Source organism: Trichosurus vulpecula, chromosome 8 (assembly GCF_011100635.1).
Source record: "Trichosurus vulpecula isolate mTriVul1 chromosome 8, mTriVul1.pri, whole genome shotgun sequence".
Classification (NCBI taxonomy): domain Eukaryota; kingdom Metazoa; phylum Chordata; class Mammalia; order Diprotodontia; family Phalangeridae; genus Trichosurus; species Trichosurus vulpecula.
The window spans coordinates 61304386-61331230 of NC_050580.1; the positions used below are offsets into that span (position 1 = coordinate 61304386).

The following is a 26845-nucleotide window of genomic DNA, read 5'->3' on the forward strand; positions in this document are numbered from 1 at the left end:
TGCCTCTTTTCGTATCCCCAACACTAATCGAGATGCCTGGTGCATTACAAATACTTACTCAATGTTTCTTGACTGATTGATGAGCCAGCTGTGTCACCCCCAGCCAAGTTCTTTAACTTCTCACAGCTGTGGTTTCCTCATCATAAGATGTTGATGCTAATACTTGTTTTATGAACCTGAATAATTACTTTTGTACAGTGGTTATTAGAGCATTCGATTTGGAGCTGGGAAGGCCTAGCCTTGAATCCTGGCTTTGCTACTTATGACATCTGAGACCCCAGGCAAGCTATTTGACACATTGGGGCATGTTTTCTCATCTATAAAATGAGGGGGTTGGAATAGATGATGTCTTCTGTCACTTCTTCACCCGTGGCATTCCATCTCCCATCTGCATGTTTTTGCACGGGCTGTACCACATTCCTGTAATACACTCCATCTCCTCTCTTGGAAGCCTGAGTTTTCTTCAAAACTCAGATCAAGGTCTAGCTTCCAAATGAGGCTTTTCCCAATCCTTCTAGCTGCTAGTCACCCCCTTCCTCCAATCCTTATATTACATTTATTTAGGACATATTTATAGGTATACATGCTGTTTCCTCTTATAAAATGTGAACTCTTTGAAGGCAGCAGCTGTTTTCACTGGTATCACCAGTGCCTTGCACGTGGTAGGTAGGTGCTTAATAAGTGGTTGTTAATTGTGATGCTTTGTCAAGGTGAGCTATTTTTCTCTAGCTTTACTGAGATCCCCCCCCCCCACCATTGCTAAAGAGTTGTATGGCTTGTGTGTGTGTGTGTGTGTGTGTGTGTGTGTGTGTGTGTATGCATGTGTGTGCAGCAATCACCTCTCACTCTCTCTGAATGCAGATCAATTGTTTGTTTGTAGAGAATGCACCAAGATATCGGCTGTTGTTGTTGCTGGAGACAGATGCATCTGCTGGAGTTGGTGAACAGTGAATGTTAGAAGCTCCCTGTGAGAACTGCTTTTTCCAGAAGCCCCTGAGTGATCCAAGATCCCCTGCTCACATCACGCACCCCTGTTGTCTCTATTTAATATTCCTTTTGAAAACGGTGCTTGGTGGGATGCGTGCACATTTGTAATTACACAGAGTGGGCCGGCTCTGGCTCATTTGTCCCTCATGGAAAGGGAAATTAAACCTAAAGTCTAGAGCTCCCAGAAGGATCAGCAGCAGGGCCTGGTATTTGATGGTAAGACAAAGCTCCAAGGAGTCTTTGACTTAGTGAGAAAGAAAATAAAAAAAAGAAGCAAGAAGCTCCCAGGACAAATCTATTAACCCCTGTGGTCCGCATGTTGCCCAAGAGAAATTCTTCATTGCACTGTCAAGAGTTAATCTCTGATAGTCAGGACACTGTCAGAGAAAGCAATCTGTTGAAGCGAGGCCCTTTTGGAGTGTTCTAGGAACAGATACTCAGATATAAGAGGCACAGTTAATATTTCAGCCAGCCCTTTGAAACTGAAACTGTGAGTTTCAGTCTAGTCAACAAATTCACAGGCATTTGGGGACCATATCTACATTGGGGGAGGGGGCTGGAGGCAGAGGAGAAGAACCCACCCGAAAACTGGTAAAAACTTGAGCTGGTTTTGCAGAACAGTTGCTGCTTTGACTAAATGGGAGAGAATTAAGTTTCTACTGAGTTCCCATGCCTCCCACTTAAAATGTAGGTGGCTTGGTGGCCCCCCAACTTCTGATAAGGCTGCAGATAGGCCACAGCTTGTTGAAAGCGATGGCATTAGGGAGAAACTGATCTCTCGGCCTCACTCATTGCTCCAGAAAAGAACACAAGGGAACTTGTTTTAGGAGTCACAAAGCTTAGCAATCTCTGATGGTGAGATGGGACATGGGAAGAGAGACCTATGGATATCAAATAACAAGACTGCCATACCAAACATTCAAAGAGAGTAGAAGGGAGACCAGGTTCATCATTTCCATCTCCATCAGGCTGAAGGAACAAAACAGAGCCTTGACACCAAAAGAAAGACAGGGCCAAAGTCCGAATTCCTCTGGCTTCTGTCACATTTCTTTGTAAATTTGATAAGGCCCTACTCCACCACTAGTTTGGTTTTTTTTTTTTGCCATATACTTTTTTTGTTGTTGTTGCTATTCACTGAAAAAGTGCTGATATTGCTTTAGACGCTCATTTTAAAAAAGACTTTTGAATGCTGTCTATCACTGTCAAGTCATTTTCATGTTCCCAATACCATATAGCACTTGAGATCTCAAGATTTGAAAGATGGATGGGCAGGACTGGACCTAGCATGGGGTAACTGAGGCTAGATCATTTTTTTAAAATTATGAACTTAACAAACATCAGCAAATGTAAGCATTTTCATATACAAAGAAGAACATTAAAAGATTGTATATAAAACTATGAGTTTGTATTAGTCTGTTTTTTAGTGTACACATTAAATAATAATTAAAAACCCACCCTTTCTTTACTAAATCCCCTTCTGAACTTGTACTCTCCTATGAATATTTTTTAAACATTTCATTAATGCTCTTTTCCTTTCCTTTCCTTTCCTTTCCTTTCCTTTCCTTTCCTTTCCTTCCTTTCCTTTCCTTTCCTTTCCTTTCCTTTCCTTCCTTTCCTTTCCTTTCCTTTCCTTTCCTTTCCTTTCCCTTACCTTTCCTTTCCTAACCTTCCACTACCTTACCCTTCCTTTCCTTTCCTTTCCCTTCCTTTCATTTCCTTTCCTATCCTTTCCTTTCCTTTCCCTTCCTTTCCTTTCCTTTCCCTTCCTTTCCTTTCCTTTCCTTTCCTTTCCTTTCCTTTCCTTTCCTTTCCTTTCCTTTCCTTTCCTTTCCTTTCCTTTCTTTTCCTTTCCTTTCCTTTCCTTTCCTTTCCTTTCTCCTTTCCTTTCCTTCCTCCTTCCTTTCCTTTCCTTTCCTTTCCTTTCCTTTCCTTTCCTTTCCCTTCCTTTCCTTTCCCTTCCTTTCCTTTCCTTTCCTTTCCTTTCTTTTCTTTTCTTTTCTTTTTTTTCTATCCTTATCACTATTAACCAGCTCCCTCCCTGTACACACACATCCCACTATGATAGGAGCCATATCTTATAGCAAATAATTATGGCTAAGTAAAACAAATCCATACATTAGCCACATCTGAAAAAGGATGGCACTTTCTGTACTTCTAGCTCATCACTTCCCTGCCAAGAAGTGGAAAGCATACTTATTCATTAGTGTTCTGGATTCAGGGTGAGGCACAGAATTGACTAGACTTTTTCTTTAATTACTTATTTTTTAATTAACAGAAATGTATTTTTTCTCTTTTCCCCTACCCCAATCCATTGCTTCAGGCAAGGGAGAAAAGAAAACAAAAAAAATCCTTAGCCATTCAGAGTTAGTTTCCTTTATATTATTATAGTCATTATAAATTGTTTTACAGGTTCTACTTACTTCACTCTGCATCAGTTAATGCATGTCTTCCCAGGTTTCTTGGAATCCATATGTTTCACATTTCTTAGAGCACAATAATATTACATTATGTTCATGTTCAATATGCCAAGGCATTTTTCTTAACTACTTTGTTTCACTCTTGCTTCCTGAATCAGAAACACCTCCAGGATAAGAGGAATCATTATTAAACTTTAGAGTTCTTTTCCAAAGGAAAAACAAGATTCCTGATCTCCCTTAATTCTAGTGCCTTCTTCCCTCTGTTGGTTATTTCAAATTTATGCCATTGCTTGTTTTTCCATAGTCGTTTGCATGTTGTCTCCTCAGTTAGACTGTGACCTCTTGGAGAAGGACTATTTACCTTTCTTTGTATCCCCAGCACTTAGAACAGCTCCTGGTGCAGAGTAGGTGTTTAACAGACATTTATTGACTGATTGAATTGGGCCTTGAATGAATGGAAAGATTTTACCTCATATCAAGAGAAATTCCATTCAAGGCTTAGTATAAGACATAATAGCTCACATTTCACAGTATGTTATATTTTACTTTCCTCACAGCTACCCCTCAGAATAGGTATTCTTGCTTCTTTTGTTAATTCATTTTTACAGATAAGGAGACTGAGGAACAGAGAATTTAAGTGACCTGGCCAAGATTCCATAGCTATTAAGTGGTACTTAGATTAGCCTTGCATTTTAGTTTCCAAACCAGTATTCTTTCTACTTTATTTACTACTTATTCATATGTGATAATAAATGATGTTTATATATCCTTTAAAGTTTACAGACAGATTTCCCCACAACTGTCCTATGAACAAAATAACAACAATGAACACATGTACCTGTTTAAGGTTTACAAAACACAACCTATGTAATAAGGGTGTGGGCAGCCCCCCAGAATTAGGTTCCCCAACAGCATGCTTAGGGCTTGAATTCCAGATACTATATTTGACTCTATCCCTACCCACTGAAAGCCATTTGTATCTAGCCATCACAAGTCATTTAGACATCATAATATAGTAAAAGTGAATCAATTTGCTTAAAATAACATGCATTAGGGTATTAAGAACATATCAAATTGTATTAAACCCAACCATTCTTCTGAAGGGCCATATTGCCAGATGCTGGGGCTGCCACTTCTTCAAATCTATTCCCCAGCCCTGCTTCATTCTCCAGTGTGCCAGTTAGGGAGGAGATGGACATAGTGAATAAAATTTGCTAAGGATGTCCACAGAAGGGTTTGCACTTGCATCCTGGTGTATGGGTTGGAGTGTAGCAGACCACTCATAGATCACACAGAGAGAAATATATACTGGTCCTCTTTGTAGATAGCTGAGAGAGAACAGGATTCATCTACCCCTGCTGTCATCTTACAGACACAGCCAGACAATCAACTAGCATTTATTAAGCTCCAAGAACAGTCTTGATTAGTGGGAATAAAACAAAAGGCAAAAACCAGATCCCATTCTCAAGGAGCTCACAGTCTCAAATTGAATCTGTATAACTAGGCATAGTCTCGATATTTATGCCCAGAAATGGATATTATCTCACTTATCTGCTTTAACAGGAGAAAGTAAAACTCCCTTCAACATCAGCAGGGTGTATCAAGACAAGGTAGCACTCAGGAAGAACTTCGTCCCATGGCCATGGTCTCTTTTTGTGCCCTTTTTGAAAATCCTACTGCCACATGATTATCCAATCAGAGTCTATGCTATGCCCCCTTCCCATGCATCAGCACATCTAATTCCTACAATGCTTTGCCAGTACCATAAGTATTATTTCCACTCATTTTGTAGACAGGAAACAGAGGCTAAAGAAAGGGGAAATGCCTGGGGTTACACAGCTGGTACCAGACAGGATACAAGACAAGACTACTGACTTCAGATCAATTTTTTTTCCATTGCACTGAAGCTTTTGTATCATGTTGATATCGTTCCTACTATCCAGAAAGAAATGTATTATGAAGGAGATGAGACTCATCTGTAGTAAACAATTAGAAAATGATGCAAGACAAGATCTCAAATCACGGAATCACAGAATCTCAAATTTGAGTGGGATGTCAGAGGACCACCTAGTCTAAACAGTACCTGATCAAGAACCTTCCTTGCAACTCATCTGACAAATGGCCATCGAGTCTCTGACTGAATACTTCCAGAGAGGTGTTTTCCACTGTTTGATAGCTTGAATGGTTAGACAGTTTTTTCTTACATCAAGCTAAAATCTGACTCTGTTTCTTCCACCAATTATTTTTACTTTGGATCTCTGAACCCAAGCAGAACAAATCTAATTGACCTTCCATACAATAGTCCTTCAAACACTTTATGGCAGCTATCATGTGCTTTCTAGATCTTCACTAAATTTCCTCCTTTGACAATCTCTCTACTCCCCTCATCATCCTAGTTGTCCCCACTCTGGATGCACTCAGGTTTGCCAATGACATTCCTGAAATAAGGTGTCTCAAGTGGGACAGAATAGCTCCATCGTGATTTGACCAGGGCAGGACACAAAGGAACTCTACGTCTTTCTGAATGCAGATTAATTTGGCTCTTTGGGTTTCATGTGGCTCCTGTAGTCAATTATAGGTATTTTTTATACACATGGTTGTCAAACCATTCCTCTCCCATCCATAGTCCCACCTTCTACATTGTGCACCTTTTTGGACCTTTCAACAGTTAGCATCTTCCCCAATTCAAATAAATTACCTTGTTATCTGTTAATACACACATATACAATATGTATTTATGAACATGTAACATTGTAACAGATAGTATGTGTGAATATGAAGGTGTGCGTATACATGTGTCTATATGCATGTATACATTTACACAAACATCTCTCCTGACAGAATTTTGAATGTGAACTCTTTGAGGGCAAGGGCTATTTTATTTTTGATTTTGTATACCTCAGAGAGTATCACAGTGCCTGGTAAATAATAGATACTTAATAAATACTTATTTGAATGAATGATCTTGCACATTTGAAATTTATTTTTTGGACCCAAGTATAGAATTTTACACTTATTCTTGTTAAATTTTATTTTTATTAGATTTGATTAACAGTTTCAACTGGTCAAAAGCAAGCAAGTTAAGGATACCATTGAGGTGATTTGATCCTGGAGTAGAGTTGGGAGTCCTTAGGTATCTCTAGTTAAGCCATATGGCTATAACAAAAAGGTCTTTTATTTTCAGCCTTGAATGTCTCATTTAATCCTCCTGCTAAGCCTCTTTGGGACAGCTAGGTGGCTCAGTGGATAGAATGCTGGGCCTGAATTCTGGAACTCATCTTCCTTAGATTAAACCTGGCCTCAGACACTTACTAGCTGTGTGACCCTGGGTAAGTCACTTAACCTGTTTGCCTCAGTTTTCTCATGTATAGATGAGTTGGAGAAGGAAATGGCAAACCACTCTAGTATCTTTGTCAAGAAAATCCCAAATGGGGTCATGAAGAGTTGGACGTGATGGAAACAACTGAACAACAACCACAACAAATTTGGATTTGCCTTGTGCTAGATGACTCCCTGGGTCCTTTCAATTATGTGATTCAGTATTCCTTCGAGCTAGCAAGATCTTTTTAGATCCTAAGTCTGTCTCTCAACAAGTGAACTTATCCTTTTCAGTTTTGTATCATGCAAATCTAATAAGTATTCCTTTGTGTGCCTTCATCCAAGGCAGTAGCAAAATTTCTGAACAGCACAGGGTCAAAGCGAGATCCCTGGGACACTGCTAGAATTATACAGCACATTTCATAGGTCCCATGAGCATTTGTAATATGGGCCTGAGAAGCAGGGAAGATATCACAGAGAATATGAGGCTAGAAAAATGGTTTGGGCAGAGAAAATCAACCACAAGAGAGGGAATAGATGCCCAAATAGGAATAAAGTGAGCAGGGGATCATGGGGAGATAGGCCTGGCTGGAGTAAAGGATGCTGGTGAGTAAGATGACAAAGACTGGGCTTTAATAGGTGAGACAAGATTATGGGTGGTTGTCAATGCCAGGCTGATGAGATAAAATATGGAGATGATTGGAATTGAGCGTGGAAGGTGGGTGAGTGAACAGGTTCCAAGAGGGGCATCAACAGAAAACTCCAATTTGAAGATGAGAGGACCTGTTGGCTGCCTGACACTGCTCTGTAAAACACTCCCTAATCAACACTGGCCCCCACCCCTACTCCCCTAGCTATCTCCAGTGATAACTCCCAGGAGTGCACCCTGTCAGGCCATGAATAAAGTTTAGCCAGCTTGTTTAATTACTCTGACACCAACTATAGTTAGCTACCAAGCAGCTAGAAAAGCTATCCTTAATGAGTGTAGGAACACAAGCACACACACACACACACACACACACACACACACACACACACACACACACAAAACCCCAAAATAAACCTGCTCAATTAAAACCATCCATGGATGCACCAGCTGCTTACCACAGATTATAGCCTCATGACAGACCCCCAAATCCAAGCAGGAGAGGCCTCCAAAGGGTCATCAAAAGGCTTTATTAGAGTAATTAAGCCTCCCTCATGGCAAGGGGGTGGAATGGTTTTCCTTAATTTTTCACTAATGAAACTACAGCATGTGAGGGGCTGTCTTCTTTCTGAGCTCTTAGATGTTTCTGGTGACTGCAAAAGGTTTGGGTTGGTTCTCAAAAAGCCCCCTCCCCCTACTCTTCCCAGCCAGCCAGTTCTCTTACCACCCTTCTGTTGCTGTGCAAATCTCGGCTTCCCATCCAAGACATTAGTGGAGGGGCTTATCTGATTTGCTCATTAAAGCCCCTGAAGAGTTAGACGGCAAAAACTCATTAGGAGAGATGGGCTGGATGTGCAGATTTGGGAAATACAGTATCTTGGCTATGAATGGGAGTGGGGGTCTTTACATCTCCCCTCCCTTGGAGCAAACACACACACACACACACACACACACACACACACACACACACTCACCCTTAGTCTGCTGGGAAAGACCCTGTACCTGCCTCATGAGTTGGATGGGTGGAAGGGATGATAGTAGGTTGAAATGGTAAAGATTATTGGGCAAAGAGATTGGGGATTTATGTTTCCAGGGCCAGCTACAAGCAGGAAAACACATTTCTTAAGCACTTACTATGTGCTAGACACTGTGCTAATCAATGGGGTTACAAATAGAAATAAAAAGAGAGACAATTTCTACTCTCAAATAGCTTCTATTCTAAGGGGAAAAGGAAAGGAGAGATGAAAATGGGAAGGGATGGGAACAGAAGGTACTTGTGTGGGGCCATGACAGTCAAGTCCAGAGATAAAAACATAGCCAGGAGGGCAACGAAGCATGGTTAGCATGGGCCATTTCCCCAAATAGAGGCTCCTAGAAGTAATTCACCAGTAGGAGACAAGGTAAATTCCAAAAGGCTCATGATAGAAAATGCCATCCACATTCAGAAAAAGAAATACAGAGTCTGAATGCAGATCGAAGCACACTATTTTCTTTTTTTTTCATTTTGTTTTATGTTTTTCTTTCTCATGGTTACTCCCATTCCTTCTAATTCCTGTATGCAATATGATTAATGTGGAAATATGTTTAATATGAATGTATATGGAGAGCCTATAGAGGATTGCATGCCATCTTGGGGAGAGGGAGGAGAAGAAAATTTAAAACTTATGAAAGTGAATGTTGAAAACTAAAAATAGATAGACTAACATTAAAATTAAAGGAAAAAAAGGAGACATGATAGAAGTATGTTCCAGGATGAGGAAGTCTCAGGAACTAAAGAAAGGTCCAGGGTGAGAAGGCAGCTGAGTCATAATGATGAAGTCTGAAGAAAGCCGGGAGGGGAAGAAAGGAGGGTTGGCCTGGGTTCATCTCTAAAACAGAGGGCCCTGGCAGGAACTCACCAATGGGAGAACTGTACAGTAATGGCAGAGAGATATTCCAGAGCTAGAAGATCCTACATCTCTGTGGAGAATCATCCAGCATTTTCAATTTAGAAGGAAGTGCTGGATCTCACCTAAGGCTGACCCAAAGCAAAATTTTGCAGGAGGTGAAGTTTATCATTTAGTGCTCTCTTATCACCCTTTTCAAGGAAACTAGGTGATACAGTGGATGGGGTGCCAGGCCTGGAGTCAGGAAGACTCATCTCCCTGAGTTCAAATCTGGCCTCAGACACTTACTAGCTGTGTGACCCTGGGCAAGTCATTTAACTCTGTTTGCCTCAGTTTCCTCATCTGTAAAATGATCTGGAAAAGGAAATGGCAAACTTCTCCTGTATCTTTGCCAAGAAAACCCAAATGGGTTGGACATGACTGAACAACATCTTGCCTTTAGTCTACTCTCTCCCTGCTTCAAAGCCCTCTCTTCAAGGCCCAACTGTAGTTGGGTTAGTCCAGGGTTAATTAACATCTGCACTTAAAATTAAAAAAGACCTGAATAAGTAAGTGTGCCAGCCCTGCTACCTGTGTGGCCTCAGGCAAATCAGAATCCCATTAGACTTTTATTCCTTCATCTATAGAATGAGGAGCTTGAATTAGATCGTCTAGAAGGTCTTGTCTGATTTAGTCAATACACCCTCTCCCATCCTCATCGTCACTCCTGTTTCTAAACTTATGTACCCTGTTCTTACCCACCCAAAGCTGGGTCCTTAGACTTCTCCTAGGCCTTCAGACCTCTCCTTCACACATATCTTATTCTGGTTTGTGTGGAATGGCCCAAAGCCTAGGAGGTTCATTGTTGACCACAAGCACAAGAGTAAAGGCAGGAGAAAGCTTCGTTTTTGTGCTTGTTTGGATATGTTTGCAAGGCAAGACCAAAGGATTTGGAGGGTAGAAGCTGGAAACAAAACTTCAGTGATGCAGACTCATACATGCATGTGACCTGTTAATTTTAAGATAATAATGATGATGCTAATCATGATACCAATAGTAATAAGTAGCATTTGTATAGCGCTTTAAGGTTTACAAAGTGTTGTTATTTCATTTGATATTCATATATGATATAATCCATGATCTCAGTTGAGTCTCATAACACCGCTGACACATGATCCAGACTTGTTCTAGGTGCCAGCACATAAATGGAGAATTCATTCCCACAAGAGGGACTAGGCTACATCGTCCCAGGAGGCAGAACTTAGAACAAGAAGTGAAAGTTTCAAAAAAGGAAAGCTTTTTACTGTGGGAAGAAGTACATCCTACCATATTGTGTTAAATGCTAAGGCTGGATGAATCTTACAGAATCTCATGGTTGGAAGGAATCTCAGAGACCATCAAGTTTAACCAATACTTTAACAATCAATCTGCTTTATGAAGTCACCAATAGGTGCTGTCCATCTTTCCTTGGCACACTTTAGGTGAGAAGACCCAAAACCTGCTGCCACATTCCTGGCCACTTTGGTAGGCTTTGACTATTAGAAGGAACTTCGGAGATAATCCAGTCCAACAGTCACCCTAACAAGGAGCATCACCTCTACGTTGCTGCCAACAAAGTAAACTCCACCTGAACTAAAACTAAAACCCTTCTCCTCATCTGTCAGTCAGCCCCCATGTCCTTTTTACAAGACTGGTAGATGAAGTCAAGTTCTCTTCCAACTTTTATTTTCTATGATTCTGGGTTCTCCCAGAAATTCCAGACTTGTGAGAAAGAATATTTTGCATTTTCTCATTCACTTTATCTCAACTTCTCCCCATCTCTTTAGACAAAGCCCAATGATTTCATGGACATTTGTTTTGGTCATGAGCTTCTGAAGAGAGAGATATGATATCTTCTTCTATGTCCTGTTCTTAAAATTTGCACACGCAAAAAGCAATTTTCTGTGCTTTCCTCTTAGGAGGTAATTAATAAATGTTTGCTGAATTAGCACAGTACCTAGCACATAGTAGGTACTTAATGAATGTTTATTGATTGATTATTGATTGAATAGGGGAGGAGTGGGGAATAATCTGTAAAAGATGGTAGAACTTCAAGGCATTATTACATATACAGGATAAAGTAAGTTACAGTGTCCCCATTTCATGATTCGATTCAAAGCTCTCTTTGTGAATGTCACATAAGGGCACAAGGATGGTGTGGGGGGAGAAGTTTCTCCATCATTAAAATCTAGATTCTGACTTTTCCCCCATTTTCTTGGTGCTAGCACAGTGGCATGTTAAGCTCTTAATAGATGTGTGTTGAATTTAATTATATTATGAAATGATTGAGTACAAGAGCAGACATAAGGTAAGCATAGATCTACGCTTAGAAAAGAGCTGATTTAGCTTACTCCATGGCCAGTCCACCACAGTTGTCACTAGGCCTCATCATCAGATCAGCTTGGACAAATTTCCTGGGCTTTTGTTGTCCATAGACCAAGATTCCTCTATCCAGAGATCTATGCTCCCTTGGGAACAGAAATGGGACCTTGCTCCAGATTCAGATATAAATGGGCAAGGTCCCAGGGTGAGAAAGCAGCTCATGAAATGAGAAAACACAGGGCAGCATCTCAACCCTGCCGGTGAGAAGATCCCTGGGTCACATGTTCTGTAAGCTTGTGAAGAACAAAGCCTAACAATGTTTCGTGCAACAATAAACTCCTTCAACCTAAGCAGAGGCAATGAGCCAGAATCGGCTCACCAATGTCAAGATGTGCTTATAGATTCTTAGAGGTTCATTACCTTCCTGGAAGAGCCAACTGATAAGAATTCATCCCAACTGCATGACTATAGCTGCTTCTTCTCTCCCCCATCTTCTGCCTGCATATTTGCATTCTTCCCATGCTAGTGTATTTGGCAGTGCCTCTTCTGAGCATCCAGATGTGGTAGAACATAATTCTCACTAAACACACCTGGTTTTGTTATCCATCTTCAGAATGCCCTCACAACTGCATATTCCAGTTGTCAGTTGTATAGTACTACCAAAAGCTCCCTCTTCAGGTTTCTCTTCATTCTCCCACGTGCACCCATATTTTGAATGCCATTGCGGGAAGTAGGCAACTAACTCTTGGTAAAATCTACATCTCTTGGCTTTGGTCTCTTCATCAGGATGTTGTCCAAGATCTTCCAGCTCTAACTCTATACTCTTATTATCCCATGGTGGTCCTTAAGTCCATAGCCCTGCCAATGAAAATCTATTGACTTCGGTTGTTTGTAAAATACAGAATTCCCCATACTTTATATTCCATTTCTCTGGCTCATAAGTTCATAAATTCATGTTTCTGTCTTGTGAATTCCAGAGACACCTGGCTTTATGTACTGTGTATTCCAAAAGTCTTAGAGAAGCTTCCTAAGACTTTTGGAATATCCTGTACAACAGGTGGAAAGCTAAATGAATATGGCAATTTTATGGTAACTATCATTCATTCAATAGTTGGGTTTACTTGTCTAATCTTTGGGACTGGGCCAAAAATATCCAGGATGACCTCTATATGGAAAAGTGAAAATGATCAGAATTCCAGGATGCCCCAGGGGCATCTTCACTTTTAGTCTAATCCCTTTGTTTCTTGTGTTGCTTTTAGAGTTTCTGTTTTGTTCTTTTTTGTTTTAAATCTCCTGATACCCTGTCTTCTAGTACTTATTCTAGGTGGATAGGGTCACCATCAGACTTGCTCCTGGTGTGTCCACTAAACATAAATAAGGAATGACTGAATAAACATGTGATATATCTGGGGTATGCTGGTAAATGTTTAACTCCTGGCTCTCCAGAAAAAATCAACACCCGTGCACCACATGTGTTTAACTGATATTATTAGTACTTTCTCCATCATTTCCATAAGTCCAAGCAATCAACAAAACAATAAGCCAAACCTTGGTTTGTAGCATGTGAAAATGTCTAAGTTGTAAATGCTCAAACTGAAAATTTAACAATTGGATCCCTAGATCCATTCAAGGTGTCTCAGTAAACTTCTGGATACAGTTAGAAAATTGAGTCATGGGCCCAATTTGCTGGAGATGGAAGATGTAACGGGCATCACTTAACATCTGGTTTTGTGTACTCTACATGTCTGTTTATCTAATGATAACACATAGTTATTAACCAAAGCTTTGTCTACAATATCCTTTTGGGTTTCCTGTCAAACTGATCCATAAAAGTGGCCTTTTATCTGTGTCTATGTGAATTGCCAGTTTGTGGAGCCATGTTACTTTTCTCTTCTGTCACTGTAGTCAAAAGGTGCTTTTTACACGGAATTAAATGGCATGACCTTTGAAAAATAATACATCACCATGAAAAAAGTGGAGTATTCTTAGGATAAGAAAATTAAATCCACTTGGTTCCCTCAGTGAAACTAGTAGTGTTCAAAGCAGAGGAAAGCTTTTCTGAGCTCATTTTCCAATCAGTTCTTTAGCAATGGTACCAAGTCACATTTATATTGCACTTTATTTTTTTTAAATATTATTTATTTTGTAACATTCTTCTCTCTTTAAATTTTGAGCTCCAAATTCTCTCTCTCCCTCTCATCCCCTCGTTCACTTAGTGAGAAGACAAGCAACATGATATCAATTATACATATGAAATCATGGAAAACATTTCCGTGTCAGCCATATTTCAAAAATAGCGAGAAAATAAAGAAAGTGAGAAAATTGCACTTAAAGTTCATTAGTTCTCTTTCTGCAGGTGAATAGCATTTTTTCATCATGAGTCCTTTGGAGTTGTCTTGGATCACTGTATTGATCAGAGTAGCCAAGTCTTTCATAGTTGATCACCATTAGAACATCGCTATTACTGCGCACAATGATCTCCCAGTTTTTCTTACTTCACTTTACATCAGGTCATATATGTCTTGCCATATTTTTTAAACCACCCCTGCCCTTGTCGATTCCCATAGTACAACATAACCATCACAATCATATGCCACAACTTGTTCAGCCATTCCCTAACTGATGAGCATCCCTTTGATTTCCAGTTCTTTGCCACAGAAAAAAGAGTCGTTATAAATATTTTTGTACATATAGGTTCTTTTTCTTTTCTGTTGATATACAGATGTAGTAGTGATATTTCTGGGTCACAGAGTTTTTTAGCCCTTCAGGTCTCATTCCAAATTGTTCTCCAAAATGATTGGACTAGTTTACTACTCCAACAATTCTTTATTGTATCTAATTTTTCCCTCATTCCCTTCAACATTTTCCATTTCTGATGGGTGTGAGGTGGTATCTCTGAGATGTTTTAATTTACCTTTACCTAACCAAAAGTGATTTAGAGCATTTTTCCTTTGACTATATATAGATTTCTTCTTCTGAAAATTGCCTGTTTATATCTTTTGACCATTTATCAACTGGGGAATGGCTCTTATTTTTATAAGTTTGACTCAATTCTATACACAGTATATATTTGAGTTTTTGTAATTACTTCATTATCTACGGTACCTTTTTAGCATAGTGCAGTTTCCCTGATTTTTGCTTTCAATTAGAACTATGTTGGCTTTTGATTTGTCTGAGATCATGATTGCTACCCCTACCTTTTTTCCAGTTAAACTAAAGGATATCAGATTCTACTTCAACCCTTTATTTGCTCTCTGTATGTGTTTCTGTTGTGTGTCTCTTATAAACATATTCTTGTATTCTGGTTTCCAATCCATTCTGCTATCCACTTCCATTTTATGAGTGAGCTCATCCCATTCACATCCACAATTGTGATTAGTAACTGTGCTTTCCCCTTCGTCCCATTTTCTTCTGTTTCTTCTCCTCTTTTTAACCTGTCCCACTTCAAAGTTTATTTTGTTTCCAATCTCTGCCTCCTTTAATCCATTCTCCCTTTTATCATCCCCCCTTTCTTTTGTCCCCTTATCCTCCTATTTCCCTATTAAGTTACCTGTTTATACACAACTGAGTATGTACACAGACACATATATCTATATATACATGTATGTATATATAGTCTTCTCTCTTTGAATCAGTTCTGATGAGAATGAGGTTTAATCATTGCCTTTCCCCCTCCTCATTTCCCCCCCTACTGTCAAAGCTCTTTTTTGCATGTCTCTTTTCTGTGAAAAATAATTTCCCCCTTCTACTTCTGCCTTCCCATTTCCCCCAGTGTATCCCTCTTTCTCACCCTTTTGGTTTTTTTGGAAATCATTCCAGCGTAATCAGCTCATATCTGTGTCCTCTGTCTATATAAACTCCTTTTAATTGCCCTAATAATGATAAAGTTCTTAGGAGTTACATGTATCATCCTCCCATATAGGAATATAAATAGCTTAACATTATTCAGACCCTTATGATTACTCTTTTATGTTTACTTTTGTATTCTTCTCTTGAGTGTTGTGTTTGAATGTCAAATTATCTATTCAGCCTGTTTTTTTTTCATCAGGAGTGTTTGAAAGTCCTCTATTTCATTAAATGACCATTCCCCCCTCCCCAAAGGATTATATTCAGTTTTGCTGGGTAGGTTTTTCTTGGTTTTAATCCTAGCTCATTTGCCCTCTGGAATATAATTTTTCAAGCCCTCTGCTCCTTTAACATGGAAATTGCTAAATCTTGTGTGATCCTGATTGTAACTACACAATATTTAAATTGTTTCTTTCTAGCTAGTTGAAGTATTTCCTCTTTGACCCTGGAACTTCCGGAATTTGGCTATAATATTCCTGGGAGTTTTCATTTCGGGATTTCTTTCAGGAGGTGATTGGTGGATTCTTTCTATTTCTATGCTACTCTCCAAATCTAAGATATTGGAGCAGTTTCCCTTGATAATTTCTTCAAATGTGTCTAGGCTCTTTCTTTGAACATGACTTTCAGGAAGCCCAATACTTCTTAAATTATTTTTCCTTGTTCTATTTTCCAGAACAGTTTTTTTAATGAGAAATTTTACATTTTCTTTTTTTTCATTTTGTTGACTTTGTTTTATTGTTTCTTGATATCTTGTGAAGTCATTAGCTTCCATTTGCCTGATTCTAATTTTTAAGGAGTTCTTTTCTTCAGTGAAATTTTGTACAGTCTTTTCTATTTGGCCTTTTCTACTTTTTAAGGAGTTCTTTTCTTGAGCATATTTTTGTGCCTCTCTTGCCATCAGGTTAATTCTGTTTTTTAAGGTATTAGTTTTTCAATATATTTTGTGTTTTTTTATTCTCTTTTCATAATTTTATTGCTTCACTCTTATTTCTCTTCCCAATTTTTCTTCTGTTACTCTTATCTTTTCTTAACTCTTTCAGAAATTCTTGTTGGACTTGGGTCCAAATAGCATTTTTTTCTCTGAGGCATTGTTTGTAACTGTTTGCACATTGTTGTCTTCTTTTGAGTCTATGCCCTGGTCTTTTCTGCATCTGTAGTAGCTTTTAATGGTCAAATTATTTTTTTATGTTGTTTGCTCATTTTTCCAGCCCATTTATTGACTTTGAACTTTACGTTGAAGTCGGGCTCTGCTCCCCTGGGGGTGAAGAGGTATTATCCAAAACTTCAGACTTTTTTGTGTGTGCTGCTGTTTTTAGAGCTATTTCTAGGGGTCTGCAAGTTTTCAGAACTTCCAAAATGATGCTGTGGGAGAGGTGTGGTCACTGTTTTCATGAACTGATCTCTAGTTTTCACCCAGGAAGAGCCTCTGGCCCCTGTAATCACAAACATTTGTGCTCGTTTTTTCCTTGGAACTGTGACTAGGGCCCCTGCTCCCTTGTGACCAACCCCCAAGTCTCCTCTCTGCCCTGGAACTGTGACCCAGAACTATGTATGGGCAATAGAATTGCCAATCAATGCCATCTATGCCCAGTGCCAACATAGTTTCCCCTACAATCTCTTTCTGACCAGTTTTTTTTACCCCCTTACCATGTCTGGACAGAGAGTTCACAAAATTGCTACTCTTATTGTAGCCACAGTTGCTGCCACCACTTGTGTAGGCTCTGGGCAGGCCTCCACACCAGTGTCACAAACTTGCCCTGCTGACCTCTTAAATTTTCTTAGGCTGCAAAAATGTCTCATCTTGACCTTTTGTTGGCTCTGCAGCTTCAAAATTTTATTTGAAGTGTTATTTTAAAGTTGATCGAAGGGGGATGTGGAAAGGATTGAACTAGGTTACCTCTAATCTGCCATCTTCACTCCTATATAACCCATTAAGATTCATAAAGTGATTTCCTCATAACAATACTGTTTGGTAGATAGTATACATATTGTTAGGCACATTTTATATGTCTGATAGCCCAGCCCAAAGCCTGGGATTTTGTTACTAGTCATTTTAGATGTGAGAAGTAGGGGTTTAGAACAAAAGATTGAGGCAGAGCCTTATGGTGACTCTGTCTACCATTTTTTAACCCTTAATGTTTATGGCAAACTCAGACAAGATCTTGAGGACTAAAAGAAACCAAAATACCTCAAGCCCTTTGCATTTTGGGGTAGGGAGTAGCAATAACATAGCCCCTGAAATGACTTGAGGAAGGAATGCAGGTTTGAAATTGGGAAATGCTTAGAGTTAGAGGGACTTTCTAATTCTAAGTCAAATAGAGGCTCAATGCAGGAACTTTTATCCTACTAGTAGGAAGAATTCAGTTAAAAAGACATATTAAATGCCTATGAGCTCTAATTTAGATACTTTATGTTCCGAAAAGCCTTAGTCCCTGAACTTAAGATTCTGGGAATTGGCAGTCCTCCCTCCTAATGGAATGAAAGCCACTTTCCCACTAACATATGCTAGCCAGACTTTTTTTTGGTTGGATTATTATCTCAAAGAAGTAATGGCAGAACTAATCCCTCCTCTTATGGAAAAGATATAGCGCCTTAGCTAAATTCTACAGTTGAGTCCAAGTAGATAGCATCAGTGAGAACAACCCAGAAAAGAAAGAAATTAATGAGGAAAACCAGAGACATGATGGCAAAAACAGAAGAATAACAGCAAAACTCATCAGAGAGTCAAATGATGACATCACTAGAACATACTGGTGGCCCTGTAGAATTCAAGGCATGAACCATGTGCTCCCTTAGTTTGTACCCTTTTACATGTAGCGGTGTGTATATTCGTTTCTACTTAAGGTTTTCACAGGATCCAAGATTAAGAGAGACAGTGTGATGTATGTGATAGAGAATTGGCCCTGAAACTAGCCTAGAAGACCTGAGTTTCTATCCTGCTTCTGACCTATACTGGCTGTGTGACTCTGGGTAAGTCACTTGAATTCTCAGTACTTTAAGAAATTCTCTAAGTCTCAGAGAAGATGCCTATCTTTACCAATAGAGTTTCCTCACTCAAGAGTTTTCTGGATCCCTGAGACCAAAAAGCCAGCCAGTGCTTCTCTCTATCCATAAATCATAGGATTATATATCTAGATCCAGTCTAACTCTCATTTTACACATGAGAAAATCAAGGTCAAGAATAGTTACATGACTTACTTGGTCAGAGCCATGTAAATTATAAGTGTCAGGAGCAGGATTTGAACCCTGTACTTCTGATTCCAAAGCCAGTGCTTTGGTATGTAGGGTAAGAGAGGAGTGAAAGAAGAGGGTACCCTAAGTTTGTGAGAAGAATATTCCATTTCTACTTTTCTTACTATTCTCTTTTATTAAATGGGTTTCATCCTGTGACCAACTAGTAAAATCAAACCCATCTATAGTCACCATAAGCTATGGTTTTTGTGTTTACAGACCCACAGAGTACCTTAAACTTGAGGGTCACTTTTTGGAGTGTCTCATGAATGAGATAATGCACCTGCAAGTACTACGTACAGACAGAGGCACTGAGTCTCAGAAAGGTTAATACCTTTCCCAAAGATTAGCAAAGCTAGCAAGTATCACTAGAATTCAAACTGAGGTCTCCTATCTCCAAATCCAGGACTTCTTTCAACATACCATGAGTCTATATTTAAATTTTGGTGGAAAAATGTTCTCATTATAACTATGTCAGGCTATGTGGTGGGGGGTGGGGGTTTGTGGTCAGTGGAAGTAGTTTCAGGTGCTGAATAATATCTAAAGCATGCCAAAGACAGGGGTGGGAAATGGGCTATCACCCCAAGGAAGGCACTGGCAGCGAAGAAGCAAAGATAGAAACTGGAGGGAAACAAATGGAAGAGTCAATGTAAACAGGAAGGACACAAAACCCAAACTACTCATAATCAGAAAGGGGCAAAGCTAATAAATAGGCAGAGAGATAGGCTGCCTGCTCAACACAGTGTACAACCTGGCTGTAGCTTCCCCTTAGCAGAAAGGGGAGGCAGACTGACCGCTTCCTCCCAGCCTTTAGAATAACCCATGGGGGATTAAGGGATCCAGACATTCAGGGAAACTGAAAGTGTGGAAAACACTGGATTCCTGGAAAGTCAAGCCACCTGGCAGTTCAAGCCTGAGTTCAATCCTATCCATTTCCTATCATGTTGTATATGCCTTTGAGAGCCCTGCCAGGGCTCTGGGGCACAAGCATAAAGAAAAACTGACAGCTTAGCTTTGAGACAGGCAACCGTCTGGCAACACCTGCCTCCATCTTGGCTCTTGTCTCTAAATACTACCCGCCCCATATTGTGCTTGGGATGGCTGTTCTGACTATGGTTCTCTCAGCTCACCCTCAGGAATTGTCTCTCAGTCCTCTCCTCACATTCCAGTTTCTCAAACATTTCAGAGATCCATGCTTCCTATGGCAGCCTATTTCTAACCTACCCTCTATTCCATTATGACCTTAATTTTCTTGGATCCTCCTCAGGCACATTCACCCATAAGTACTTACCTCCTTGTCTGTAGCTAGAACCCCTCAGATGAACTCCTCTATCTGCCCCCATTTTCTCTGCTGCTATTGTAACATTATCTAGCTCCTGGACCTCATACAGATGTATCCCACAAATCCCGGCCACTACTCTGAAAATTCATTTTCCATCAAATTTGCTGGCATGGAAAAACCAGGCAGTGACCCTCAGAGTTTGGCTAGCAGATGTCAGGCTGTATGAATGGGGCTTCACTCTTCATGAAGAGTTGATAGAATTACACAAAGAGAAAACAAACCTCCTGGGTTACACGCCCACATTTTTAAGAGTTTGTAAGAGAATGAATTGGCCTGGAAATACAGTGTAAAGAGCAAAGGACTTAGGGTCAAGAAGACTGGGTATGGCTTCTGCCTCAGACACATTAGGTATGTGTTTGCAATCCTGGGCCTCAGTTTACTCCAAGGTCACTTCTAGCTCTAAATTTTTAATCATAGGATTCTACGAATTAGAGCAGCTCCCTTGCCTCAGTCTCTCTGCTAAGTAATGTTAGCAAATTGAAGACCTCTCAAACATTTTTACATTCTATTGTAATGTTAAATGGTTTCAATATTGCAATAGAATGGAAACTCATTGAAGGCAAAGATTGTTTTACATCTTTATTTTTGTATACCCAGCTCCCAGTAAGGTTCCTTGCAAATTAATAATCATATTAAGTACTGGTTGAATTATTATCCAAGTCAGGCTATACTTGGCACTGGATCCAAAAAAGCCACGCTAAAGCTGCTTTAATTTTTGTTATTGGGTCAAGGAGCCTTCTGGACCACTCCCATTATAACTGAAGGTACTCCACTGTCTGCCAAAAATCTAATGGTCACATTCAGGAGATCTGAAGAATTTTTGAAAAGCCCCTTGAAGTACAGGCTATGAACTGGCTTGTCCAGCAGCTGCAACAGATCAAAGAATCCAACATAAATTAGCAGACTATTTCTAATGTCTTTTGGGGGCTAACTTAGGACTTGGCTATAGATTGAGTTAAGTGCTCCTGGGTCAGTTTCTTAAAGAGCTGCCAAAACTCATCTGTGACTGATTCCTAAGAGTCAAAGTAGCCCCAATACTCAATCCTGATCCAATAATGCCTTGGAAGGAAAGATGGCACCCATTCCCAAATCATGTTGGCTCAACCTGCGTACTATGCATATTCAACTTTTGCAGGGACAATCCTATGCTTGACTCAGGGGAAGCCAGGCAGATGGGAAGAGAGGAGGGCTGACCTCTGTTCATATCCACAATATGGGTACATTGGAGAAGGGAAATTCATGCCTTCTCCATCAGGAGGTAAGCAGCATGCTTCACCATAAATCTTCCAGGATTATATTCATCATTGAATTGATCAGGGTTCTTAAGGCTTTCAAAGTTGTCTTTGAAACTGCACTTTCAAAGTGTGGTTATTATTCTATAAATTGTCCTTCTTTTGCCCACTTCGCTCTGCATCAGTTCACAGAAGTTTGCCAGGTTTCGCTGAAACCATCCCTTTTGGCATTTCTTATGTTGCAATAGTACTCCATCAGTCACTCAATCAGTAAACACTTGTTGAGCAGTTCCAGGCACTGTGCTGGGCACTAAGTTATTCCATTACATTAATACGCCATCATTCTTTCATCCAAACCCCAATTGACGGGTACTTCCTCAGTTTCCAGTTCTTTGTTGATGCGAACATACTATAAACATTTTTTGTATATATAAGTCCTTTTCTTCCTTCTTTGAGCTCTTTGGGGTATAGGCTTTGTAGTAGGATAGCTGAGTTCAGTTTAATGACTTTTGGGGCACAATTCCAAAGTGCTTTTCAATTGCTGTTCCTATTCATAACTCTGCCAATACTGCATTAATATGCCTGTTTTCCCATACACCCTCCAACATTTGTCGTTTTTCTTTTTTGTCAGCTTTGGCAATCTGATGGGTGTGAGGCAGAACCTCAGAATTTCTTCAATTTGAACACCTCTAATTATTAGTGATTTGGAGCATTTTTCACATGATTATTGACAACTTTGATTTCTTAATATCCTTTGACTATTTATCAGTTGCTAAAATATAGCTTTCAATTACCACCTTCGTTTCAAAGGTCTTAACCTGCGATGGAGAGGGGTCTGTGAACTTGGAGAAGGGAAAATTACATCTTTACTTTCACTCACCTCTAACTAGCATTTAGCATTTTCTTCAATTATTTTAAAACATGATTCTGAGTAAAGCACCATAGGCTTCACCAGGTTGCCAAAAGAGTCTATGCAAGACAAGTTAAAAATCTCTATTCTAAATGACGCTTGTTCAAAAGGTCCATGATGAAAAGGTAAGAAAGTTCTTTGGGAAGCCTTTCCTAATTACTCTATTCCCTTCCAACTGCTGGTGCCCACCTTCCCAAACTACCTTGTCTTTCTTTCTCTCCCTTTCTTTCTCTTCCTTCCTTTCTTTCTCTCCCTTCCTTCCCTCTTCCTTCCTTCCTTTCCTTCCTTCCTTCTTTCCTTTTCTTCCTTCCTTTCCTTTCCTTCCTACCTTCCTTCCTTCCTTCCTTCCTTCCTTCCTTCCTTCCTTCTTTCCTTTCTCTCTCTCTCTCTCTCTCTCTCTCTCTCTCTCTCTCTCTCTCTCTCTCTCTCTCTCTCATTTCAAAATCTGTCTCTGTCAGACCTGGTTTCAAATCCTGCCTGTGACACATACTGACTCGTGACCTGGATAAGTCACTCAAATTCAGTGCTCATCACAACTTTCTAAGACTTTGATTAGTAAAGAATGTATCAAGCTGCATGAGGAGATTAATGAAATCACACATCTAGTCCTTATCCCCCATCTGTGTATATATGTACATATGTAATAACCCTAATATATGTGCACAAAATATATTTATACATGTCTATATATACATGTGTGTATATATACATATATGTATACATATACTCACATATCAACATGTTGTTTTCCCTGGTAGAATGCAAGCTCCTTGAAGGAAGGAACTATATTTCAATTTTTGTCTTTGTATTCCTAATATAACAAAAAGGCTCTTCATAAACACTTGTAGATTGGTCGATGAATTGATTGAAGAAGAGCTTGCATCTCAGTGACTAAGCCCTACTTGTAGTCACCACCCATGACTTATATTCCACACCCTTGACTTTGGACAGCTTAGACCATCTCAGCCAAGGTACAGTTTTCCTGCATCTGTCTGATAACATTGTTTAGACTGTGTGGCCCCATGTAATTCTTCCTTGTTGAGGTGTTACAGCCTGCTCATGACTATCATGTATAACTACATTGGCTTTTGGGTGACCTGTAACTTGAATTATCTTTTAATTTTAAAATTGTCTTATTGATTTCTTTTCTTCTTCTCAAAATTTTACAAATTTCCATTTTTAAATTAAAAAAATTTCTTTTTTTTACCAAATTTACAAATTTCAATTTTTAATTTTACAAATATATTTTTTGCTCCTTCCTTACCCAGCAAACTATTCCTCATTGAAAATAATAAAAAAGAGAGACAAGACATAGATGAACAAAAGTTGTGATCACATCATCCCAGCTAGCTGGTATACTGCAATTCTGATTATTTGATGTAGCAATAAACACTAAGAGGATTGCCCCAGAAAGTGGAGTGTGATCACTCTGCCTATAGGACAAGGGATGGTGATCTGTTTGGGGCATTTCAGTGGGAAGACTAAATAATGGTAAATAAACCAATGGCTCCTGCCTAAGATCAGACTGACAGCAGGATGTAGATTCCTAAGAAGTTTGGAAGAAATAATATGGGCCATAGGATGCTGTAGGTACCCACAATTCCCCAAGGTCTTAATTCTTCTACCAGCAAACCCTAGATTTGACTCATTATAAGTTTCTATACGATGCTACTTCTTTTTCTAACAATCAATTAATAAGCATCTAGCATGCTTAGCACTGTTCTAACTCTGAGTTTCTGACACCCCCTTGGACAGAGAAAGAGGACATAGGAAGTTATAATTTTTCCTTACAATATATCTTGAAACAGCACACAACCCTTCTCCAGTTGTTCATTTGTTTGTTTTGTTTTAAGGCTAAAAATAATTAGTACTTAAATCTATTGACTATGAGTGCTCAGGGATATACAATTCCGCTGGTGTGAGTATTCCCTTTGCTAATGCAGTCTGAAACTACTTTATGCCTTAGAAGAAAATCTTCATGAAGTACTGAAGATGGGAAAAAATAGTCACTGGATCTCACCAACTGCCATCCTTTGGTGGTGTATGTTTCAGAACACAGCTAGGTTGGCTTTTTGATGAGAGACACGCAGTACACCACCAGGTCTGTACCTTAGACCTTTCCATTTTTGTCAGGCTTGATGTGTTCCACTGGTATATCAATAAAGAGACCAGGGTCATCTCCACACTCACGATGAGTCATAGAAGTAGGATTTTAGTAGAAGGCTGGGAAACATACAGTGGGTCAAATAACAGACCATAGGAACATGTGCAAGAGGTTCTATCCAATTAATTCTGATTGTACTACTAAGAATTGCAGAATCTCAGAGTGAGAAGGGACCATAGATGCCAGTTAATACCTGGATAGGAATCCAGCCTACAGTATAGCCTGTCAATTTCTGTTTGAGAACCTCCAGTCATGAGGACCCCACTACCTCATGAAGCAGTTCACACTACTTGCTAGGTCTTTTCTTTTTCTTTCTATTTAGTCAAAATATGCTCCTCCAAAATTTGTACCCATTTCTACATTCTCTGTCCTCCGTGGTGAAGCATAGCTTTCTACAGAACACTCCTTCAAATACTTAAATATGGTTATCCAGTTGAGTAGCAGCGAATTCTGGAGCAGGTGTAGTCCATTCACCCTGAAACTCTTCCTTTGTCACTGCCTTCTCAGCTGTGGCCTGCTCTTCCTTTTCAATCTTCTTTGGATCCCTGTAGAAGTAAAGATCAGGCATAACCTCCCACGGGTGTTCACAAGACATGGTACCACGCATACACAGGACTTCATGGGCCAGCATCCACTACATCAGACCCACTGAGTGAGCCCCCTTGTTGTTACATGGAATGACAACATCCACATAGCAAAGTGGAGAGTCTGTGTTGCACAGCGCAATGGTTGGGAGGTTAACATATGATGCTTCAGTCAGAGGCTGGTGATCTGCCCCAGGATCAGTGACCACCAAGAGGTGAGGCTCCCTGAAAGCTGCCTGGATCTTGTTAGTGAAGGTGTCCAGTGTGAAACGTCCAGCAACAGGCATGGCGCCAGTGGCAGCAACAAATTTCAGAACAGCTCACTGGCCAGTGTTCCTGGATGAGATGACACTAACATTGGCTGGGTTTTCAATGGCAACAATGGCACGAGCTGCCAGCAGAAGCTTTTCCCAAGTTCTCTTCAAGTTAATGATGTAGACGCAATCACTCTTTCTTTTGTAGATATAATGTTCCATCTGGAAGTCCAAATTGGTGCCACCCAAATGGGTTCCTGCAGCAAGGAATTTGAGGACATCCTCCTCCTTCATCTGCAAGACATCCAGGACTCCTGACATTGTGAAAGTTCCCCTTTAAAGTTACGATGGAAACTGAGAACAACGCTGTATGGAACCCTCTTCAGGGCAGCACGGAAAAGCATATTTGTATTTTCTTGGCTCCAGGCCCAGTACTCTATCCATTCTGCCACCAGCTCCCTGGCTAACCATAAACCTGTTTTCCTCCTCTCTCCACCAAAAATGAGCTTAGTCTGGAATGATGAAATCAAATGTTCCAGTTTTGTCAATGATGAAATTTCCTTTTCAAATGTTCATAAGACACACTTTTTAAAATGACTTCTAGAATTTTGCCAGAAATCAAATTCAAGGTCACTGTCCTTTAAGGGTATGGATAGATCTTCTTTGGCAGACTTCATTCTTGAAAGTTTCTCTCCCCTAGACTCCTTCATAGCTCCACAAATTCTTTTAAAGAAAGCATTCTTGTTTCTTTCTACAGCACGTTTCCTCCCAAGAAAAGGAGTATTACTGAGCCTGAGTCCCATGATGGAGGTCATCCTTCCTTCTGCAATAACACTATTTAATGTCACAGAAGCTCAGAGTTGGAAGAAATCCCTGAGGTCATCAAAGTGGGTAGCAATCATCTCTACAACATACTTGCCAACTAGTGATCCAGACTCTTCTTGAAGAACTCATCTCACTGTAACTCCTTCCCATTGCTCCTGATCTCTTCTCTGGGGCTAAGCAGAAGCCTAGTATTCTTTCACATAGCAGGCCTAATGATGGCTATCATGTTCCCTGATTGCTTCATATCCCCAGTTCCTCCAATGAATCCTCATATCTAGTGTTCCAGTTCAACCACAGTCATTTTCAGAGAGAATCTTAAAAAAATGAATTGGTGTATTAGGACCCCCCTTCTGCCTTTCTAGGTGTCTCTAGTCTATCCTATTATCCTATTAAAATATGTTGTCTAATAGGTGGAAAATAGTAGTTTATGTGCAGGTTTGGTGGGGTCTTGCAAATAGTCCTGATTTTCCTTTTACTGCCTCTCTCTCTTTTTAGTCTGTCTCTGGATAAGCAATTCTCCATGATCAGGATCAAGTACAGGCTTTCATTCTTCTGCTTTATTATGGCAGGGCCCTCAGAGGCCACAGGAGGGTGGTGGGAGGATGTGCACCAGCTTCTCGTGCCTCCCTGTCTTTTCCCCTAATCCTTCCCTGTTCAAAGCCATGAGGAGGTTATTGTTTTTAGAGGCCTGACTGTTAGGGATTGGTCCAGTCTTTGACCTATCTGCCTGCTTACTCTTTGCCTGAGATAATTGCTTGTTTCCAATAACTGTTGTTAATGTCTTCTGCCTCCTTGTCTCTTCAGTAGTTAGGCCAGCCAATGGAAAGTTTTAGTGTGAGCCAACAGTTCCCTGAATCCATCGT

At 40.0% G+C, this 26845-nt stretch overlaps 1 pseudogene; it reads right to left on the minus strand.

The window, feature by feature from the left end:
- Positions 1–20242: 20242 nt before the first annotated feature.
- On the minus strand, positions 20243–25478 carry LOC118829522 (annotated as a pseudogene).
- Positions 25479–26845: the final 1367 nt, after the last annotated feature.